Genomic DNA, 8,136 nt, shown 5'->3' with positions numbered 1-8,136 from the left:
TGCACTGGTCTGGAAGATGGCAAGCTTTGAGCCAGTTCCCACTTCCTGCAGGAGTCCCCAAGAATACTCTGTCTCCTGCACAGGTGAGCTTCATCCTTGCAGTAGTACATGTAATGTACAGAGATGTGAAATAGACACTAGTCCTGACTTGCACTGCTGGGAGAACAGAATTAGGCTTCTAATGTTTGCTTTCTTCTCCCTCATTCAGATTCTCAGTCTTTCTCTAGGGAAAACACACAGTAATGCCTGCAATACTTACTGAACATTATTTAATTGGGATATGGAAAAATAAATGACAGCTAAAATCCATGTTAAAGCACTTTATTTTATTTTTTTAAAGAAAATGCCAAGTCTTTGCTTATACAAACTTAGTTTGCTGCATATTTACATCACATCTCAGCATACCATTTCCCAAAATACATCATATTTCATGGCAATGTTGGATCTGCATGGTAAATAGTATCATGCAACAAAGAAGAGTGGCAAAGCAGTATTTTTAAGGCACTGCAGTAGTGTTATGTGACAAGATTCATTGCTGTCAGTGAAACTGGTTGTTGTGGTAGGGCTACAGGCTTTCACTTTCTCTGCTATAGCAATATTAGCCTTGGAGCCTTGATGCAAAACTAAAATAGAATGTACAGTATATTTATTGCTACCTCTATTCCCTTCCATTATTTCCTCTGTCTAGTTCACCATGCTCCCAATCCAAACCTGCTGAAGAACCACAGACCCAGTTTATATATCTTCCTCATACATTCCACTCCCAATCAACATAGCTAAAAAAGCCTATTTTCAATTTCAATAATGAATCAATTAGTAGTTTGCTATATCCACTGAGTTATTGTCAAGCAAAGCAGTTTGTAGTGGCTTAAGCAGGTTTTCTGGTTAGTTATTCCCCCCACCCCACCCCTGCCTTGGCTTCTCAATTTATGGAACTCAGATTTGTACCAGACAATCTGTATTCATCTGAGAACACCAATGTTCAGTTAATGTTTATATCAGATGATCAACAGCCTTTCTGAACATCCTCTGAGAAGCCCATTCACACCAATAGGTCTCATGTAACATTTGTTGTTGACCACTAGATGGGGCAATTTAAAGTTTTTTTGCCCCATATCATGTAGAAATGTTTCAGAGGAGTAGCCATGTTAGTCTATATCAGCAAAAACAATGAGGAGTCCTTGTGGCACCTTAGAGACTAACAAATTTATTTGGGCATAAGCTTTTGTGGGCTAGAGCCCACTTCATCAGATGCATGGAGTGAAAAAGACAGTAGGTAGGTATAAATATACAGCACGTGAAAAGATGGTAACATAGAAATGGCAACTCAGTTCAGTTTGAGAAGGATATTACTGTTTCTAGCCTCTATTGTAGTTTCCTTTAACACACATTCCTTCTGTCACATGAGCTGAAAAGCAGCCACACACACCCCTATACACCCTTTAGGACAGTGAAGTGTGCAGTTATGCATAATGATTATAGATTCACTGTGAAAGTGATGCTGCTAAATAAAGAGAAACTTAGGTTTGGGGCCTGATTCTCTACTCTCTTTATCCCCGTTTTCCATCAATATAATAGAGGTGTGATGGAGTTGAGGATAAGCCTCATTCTTTTAAAGTGTTTTCTCAAAATTGAACATGAATAGAAATGTTTATGATTTTTAAACCTTTCAAAGAGAGGATTTTTAAAATATTCCTCTGTAGTTTTGCAAGCTCAGCTCAGCAGCATGAACACAAGAAGGTGAACTTGACTGGCTGATTTTTATTATCCAAGCTGAGTGCAATGCAAAAAGTAAGCAAACAGAAGAAATAAGTACAAGTAAACTTGATTTTCTTTTTTAATTCTGATCCTTCAAACAATCTACACTGGTAACTAAGATAAGGAATTGCTTGTTAAATAAGAGTCTTACTTCAACTGTGTCCCTATTGTCAGATCTTCTTAATTTATTGAACTGCTATTTTAATATTAGTAACAAGTTCAAACTGATCCAAATAGAAGCTGGGAGAAAACATCCTCGTCCTCAGCAAATATGCACCATAATACCAATGAGGCCCTCTGCATCAATCATATTTTACCAAGGGTTGTATTTCAGTTCAGCTATTTTAGTTCTTGTAATTTTTATAACAGTTATGGAAAGAATTTCCCCATGACTATAGCCAATCGATTAGACGAGTTGTCTTAGGGCAAGCTCTTGATCAGGTATCTGCCATATACCCTTGCAGAGATCCATTTCATAGAGCTTCTATTGCAGCAATCTCAGTAACATCTGTCGCGAAGTTGATGACAATTTGCTTTGCCTGGTCATCCTCATGAGGATTTCTAAGGATCCGTGGTTTGTTCCTGCTTTGACTGCAACATAGTTTGTCGGGTTTTTTTGTTTTGTTTTGGTATTGCAAGCTGAATAAAAAGCTTAAAAGAAAATGCAGTGACCTGTGATGTCTTTGTGGTGTTGGCATTGATTTGTTTATGAAGAATGCAAAGGAAGTGTTTATTCATAAGCATTTTTTTCTTAGAAAGGTCCTGCTGTGTTTCTTTTCAAAGAGAATTGTTATGATGAGGTGATCATAAGCAAATACCTTATGAACTACCTAGTATAGACATAGTTAATAATACTCACCTAATAGACATGTCTTAATAAATCTTGTTAGTCCCATGACTTTGGTAGAAGGATAATTGATTGAACTTTCTCTGGTTTTAAAGACACCCACGCAGGTCACACTGCATTCTAAGTATGCAAAAATGAAAAGCTTTCAGGCAACATTCGGATTGAAAAATGAAGCACTCGGATGTCAAGCAATGTAAAATGAAAATTGAAAACTCAATCAAATCTGTGTTTCTTGTGGATATGTTATAAAATATAAATAAACTTTTATAAGGAGAGACAATTACAGTATAAAGTATACATATACTCTACGTACTATGCTGCAGTATTGGGTAAAACAGACTCTATACCTTTATGACAACTTAGATGAGCAATAGTTAAATTTTATTTTTTTAAAAATTCATTCTTCATCTTAATTGTTGTTTTGTTACTGTTTCATGATAGTCACCTGTTCTGAGGCAGTCAAGGATATTAGCATAATTATAGGTAAAGTTGTGCTTGAATTAATTAGCCTGTTCATTCTCCCTTCAAATGGCAAAACTGCCACTGGCTTCAACACAACATGATTGAAGATGGTGTGTGGAAAAATCTCAACCAAGCTCCTTTTGGCTGAAAGAGTTAAGTTACTCACTCTTTTTCAGTTGCTTTTAATAGTATTTAACCCATTCCTGCTGGGGTTTGTCTGTCTCTCTACAACACAAACATGGAGGACCTTGTTTTCAAAAAGACTTAGCAACTCTGTCCACTTGCTTAGCTGCCTTCTTGAGCTGAACCTTCCAAGATCTCAATCCTTGCAAGAAGCCAAGACACCTTATACAGAATGGAAAAGAATGCAAAACCCCCACTGACTTCAGTAGGACCAGAATTTCATCCTGTGGGTGTATAATAAATAGGTAATTGGATCCAAAATAGCTGATGCCCTAAAAGCTACAGTGAAATGCTCATAATCATAACAAGTTATCGAAATAAGCAATTTGATAGTGTTCCACCTGGGTTTTGGGGAGGCGGGCAGATTCAAAATCTTTTTAGCCCCATAAATACAGCTGAGCTCAAGCCATAAAATTCAGATCTGAATTTCAAGGATCTCAAAGCTCAGGGTTGGTGTGGTAGATTCAAATCCACAGTTTTAAGACCAGCCCAAAAGAGAGATCTGGACTTTAATATTCAGATCCAATTCCACCCTCAGTGCTCAGAATTGCACAGTCGTAGTGGAGTTGGGCCCAAACCAAAATCCTGGAGCAGAACACTGCTGAAATTTGAGGAAGTGCAGATCTGAATTAGGATCCAATGTTAACTGCTTGCCTCTGTCTTTCTATGGTCTCTACCAGAAGCCTCAATCCAAATGGCTTATCTCCATTTTTAATTTACTTATTGCTAGATCATTTAAATTGTTCAAGACCAAAATTGAAACCAGCTTCTGAGTATTGGCTTTTCTGCCTCACACCTTTCCATGTGCCATTCTCCCTCCATTGAAAACAAACAAACAAAACCAAAACCCACTATTCTTGCTGGCTCGGGGTTCTCAAACTTCATTGCTCCGTGACCCCCTTCTGACAACAAAAATTACTGCATGACCCCAAGAGAGGTGCCTGAAGCCCGAGCCCGTCCGAGCCCTGCTGAGGCGCTGTCCCAGGTGGGGGGCTAAAGCCGAAGCCCCGCTGCCCAGGGCTGAAACCGAAGCCTGAGCCCGTCCCAGGGCTGATGCCCTTGGGCTTTGGCCCCAGGCCCCAGCAAGTCTAATGCCAGCCCTGATGACCGCATTAAAATGCGGTCCCGACCCACTTTGGGATCCCGACCCACAGATTGAGAACCACTGTGGCTTGTTCCATATGTGTAGAAATTCACAGTATTCAAAGGGTAGCTCTCTTGCAAGCCTAAATGACAACTGGCTATTAGCAAATTTAAATCCAAAAGGAGGCAGCTATCCCCATAGTGTGGAAATATGAGTGTGGTCAGAGAAACAGCCTCAGAAAGATAAACAGGCTCCACAAGTGGGATTGTGATATATAAGCTATTCCTGTTGCAATATTGATGTTGAGCTCAACCACCACAAAGGTTTGTTACTTGCTTTTCATGATACCCTCCAATGGGCTGGAGGAGAAAGGTGTTACACCTACTTATATTTGCTTTCCAAACAATGGAGATACACCAGTGATGAAAATGGCCTGGAAGATGCCCCTTACCTAAGTGTAACCTAAAGTCTCTGAATTTGGCTCTTACGCCTTTTTCATAAAACGTGAATGTTTTACAGTTTATTGCTACTGCTATACTGCTCCCAGAATAGTAAAGCAGCATAGTACCATTGCACAGCTGTCATAAGGATTCTAACGGCCTGTGGTCACGTGGCTTTAGTTGATGAGAACCTGGGGATCAGTTCTCTTCTGAGCATCACTGCTCAGCTCAAGCTGGCCTTCAGAACAACTGGTGTAGGCCCCTGTCAGAGACAAAATGCCAGAGGAGCTAGAGCAGTTTGGCAATGCCAATGTTCTCATATTAAGGGCAACTCTGTTTAGGGGCATTAATAATTTGGGACACTTTTTAGGATCAGCATGTGGAGCACTTACTTCTCCTTTCAAGCTGCAAATACTGACAATGTTCAGGCCTCACCAACTATTAAATGTCGAGCTGGCACATGCAGAAGGGAGAGAATGTAGGCTATGAGCTCATTCGAAGGAGGATTTACAATAAGCCCTTTTCCACAATTGCAAAACTAAACAGATTTAAAACTCAACCCAAAAGGCACCAGTAGGCACTAACTTGTTTGATGAAAGACAAGATAAAACAGGACATAAGTTTTCATGCAAAGGGAGGGAAAGGAAACTTTTTTTAAAAAGCAAAACTTGAAAAAGAAAAGAATTGACAACCCAGAAAAAGCTACTGTAACTGAGGGCTTGAATGAGCAGGTCTCTATTCACATGAGCAGGGGCTTGCAGGATATGATCCTTGAGGTCCTTTTTTTCCAGTACAGGTTGTTGATTTCATTCTCTCCTATAGAATATTTCATAGTAGTGCATCCTTTGCAAACAAACCTACCTAACTTTCCCATTTTGGTGGTGGTGGTGGTATAAATAGGACATGTGCTTAAGAAGCACACACATTTATTTGGATATGCAGAACATCTTGTGAAATGAGGACTGATAGTAGTAGGCCATTGGACAAAGCTGCACTGGGGAGCAGTGTGTAGATCTAAGAAAATGCTATAAGCCCTCCCGGTGCATTCAGGCCATGTAGAGCTTTACAAGCAGAACAACAACCAAATCAAAACGCTCACTTCCTGGAGTTCCTAAGTTATTTGAATTACACTTCGTAGGCCCTCAGAAAATAAAGGAAACCAAATACTAAAGGGTCAGATTATGCTTGGGGTGGGTGTGCTGAGACAGGGGTGGAGGACAGGGCACAAGGAACTCCCTCATGATTCCTCCTCCAGTCTTCTCCAGTGCACAGACAGTTTGACTTCTGCATTCTAGTGCCCTCAAAGCAGCCAGGCCTGGGTAGAGAAAAGGTTGGGGCCTCTGGCCTGGCCCCTGGGCCAGAGCCATAAGTAGGCATTTTAGCGCCCCAGGCAAGCAAGCATATTTGAGCCCTCTATGGTTTTTGCCCATCATTTTTCTACCCAGAGGTGACACGGGGGGGGGGAGGGGGAGAGAGAGAGAGCATGCAGGGTCAGTTCCCCCCCCCCCCCCAGATATTTTGGTTACACTCCTACAACCCAGACAGGCTGGGTGGGTGAGCTGCTGACGTGAGTTGAGGGTGGAAAAGGCGTGCCCTCCCAGAGCCCTGCCATGTAGGGCTGGCCTGACCAACCCCTGTCACATGGGGTTTTACATGACACCTTTGTTTCCACCACATTTTTCTGCCGTCCCCCACGGTTTTGCATCCTGGGTGGCTGCCGTCCTCGCCCTGCCCTGGTTATGGCCCTGCCGAGGGCACAAGGATAGCTATGCTGAGTGCAGAGCTATACCTTTTAAAATTTGTCTCCTGTGCAGCCTCTCACTGCATTCCTCCAGCAGCTTAGGTGGCATTAAATCTTACATAGGCACTCCGGGTCTGGTTCTCCCTTATACTGCGCCGTGTGTGGTCATTTACACCTCTGCAAAGTGAGTGTAAAACACTGCCAGATAATAGTGGTAGCACGCTACACTCCCTTTGCACAGATACAGAGATGACATGAGTTGCAGAGGAGGGAAGAATCAGGCCCAATGACTCATTCAGATGTTACACTTCCTCTACATCCCAGTACAGAGGCATAATTTAACCCTAAAATCATATGGGGTAAAATCCTGGCACCACTGAAGTCAATGGGAATGTTGACATCAGTGGGGCCTAGATTGTACCCATGGTTCTCTACATCTCAGTACAAAAATGGGAGCACTTTGAAACTGACAGATGCAAAGAGTTGTTAGTAAGAACAGGCATCCAGATGGAGCCAAACTATTGCATTGGCCCTTGTTATGGGGTGACTACCCCCTCTCCCACCCCAGGACTGAAAGGGGTTAAGGTGGCCAGGCAGGCCAGTTAACTCCACAGGGTGCACCTGGAGGAGGAGCAGAACATGCCACTAATTAGAAGTAGGCTCAGCTGGGCAGGAACAGGTGGGGGCCAATATAAAGCCCAGTAGTGGTAACCAGCAAGGGGTTGCTAGGCTAAGCTGTAGAAAAGCAGGTAGTAGTTGCTTCCTAGAATGAGGGTTTTGGAGCTGATACCCCTGGAGAGCGAGAGGGGGAACTGGTGTGGTAGGAAACAGTCCAGGGAAAGAGCTGTGAGGACTAAGAGAAGAAAGCCCAGAAGTGCTGAGTTGAGGGTCCCTGGACTGGAACCCAGAGTAGAGGGCTCCTGGAGCAGTCGCTGAGAGAGTGGAAGGGAGGATTACCTAGAACTGCTAGGGAGTAGGGACTCTGCTGAGTGACTTGGCTGGAGGGCTGAGTCACAAAGAGGATGCTGTGGTTCCGGGGTTGATTGAGGAGCTGCAGACCTGTGAGAGATGGAATAACAGTGTGCAAGCTGCATAAGGGGGTGTTGACCAGGGCCGGCTCCAGGGTTTTGGCTGCCCCAAACAGCCCAAAAAAAGAAAAAAAAGAAAAAAAAAAAGCCGCGATCATGATCTGCGGCGGCAATTCAGCGGGAGGTCCTTCGCTCCGAGCGGGAGTGAGGGACCGTCCGCCGAATTGCTGCCGAATAGCTGGACGTGCCTCCCCTCTCTGGACTGGCCACCCCAAGCACCTGCTTGCCAGGCTGGTGCCTGGAGCTGGCCCTGGTGTTGACTGAGCTCAATAGTTCCTCCTCAGAGTGACCAGGAGGAAATGCCAGACCAGTGGTGAGTGCTGTACCCCATGACAGCTCTCTATTTTTTTAGAAGTCATATTAGTCAGTTTGGGGATTGTAGAACTTAGGAGGGGTAAGAGCAAGGACAGCAATGTGATGACCAGGAGAGAGAAAAAAGCAGAAAGATGGGACATTGCTGTACCCAAATAAGAGTTGTCTAAAGAAATCTAGGATAGTAGAGACTTGTTGTGGATTTCAATATAGGGATGATC

This window comes from Terrapene carolina, unplaced genomic scaffold, assembly GCF_002925995.2.
Source record: "Terrapene carolina triunguis isolate 2854851 unplaced genomic scaffold, T_m_triunguis-2.0 Scaffold706, whole genome shotgun sequence".
NCBI classification, from domain to species: domain Eukaryota; kingdom Metazoa; phylum Chordata; order Testudines; family Emydidae; genus Terrapene; species Terrapene triunguis.
Note: the sequence above shows the minus strand (reverse complement) of the source record.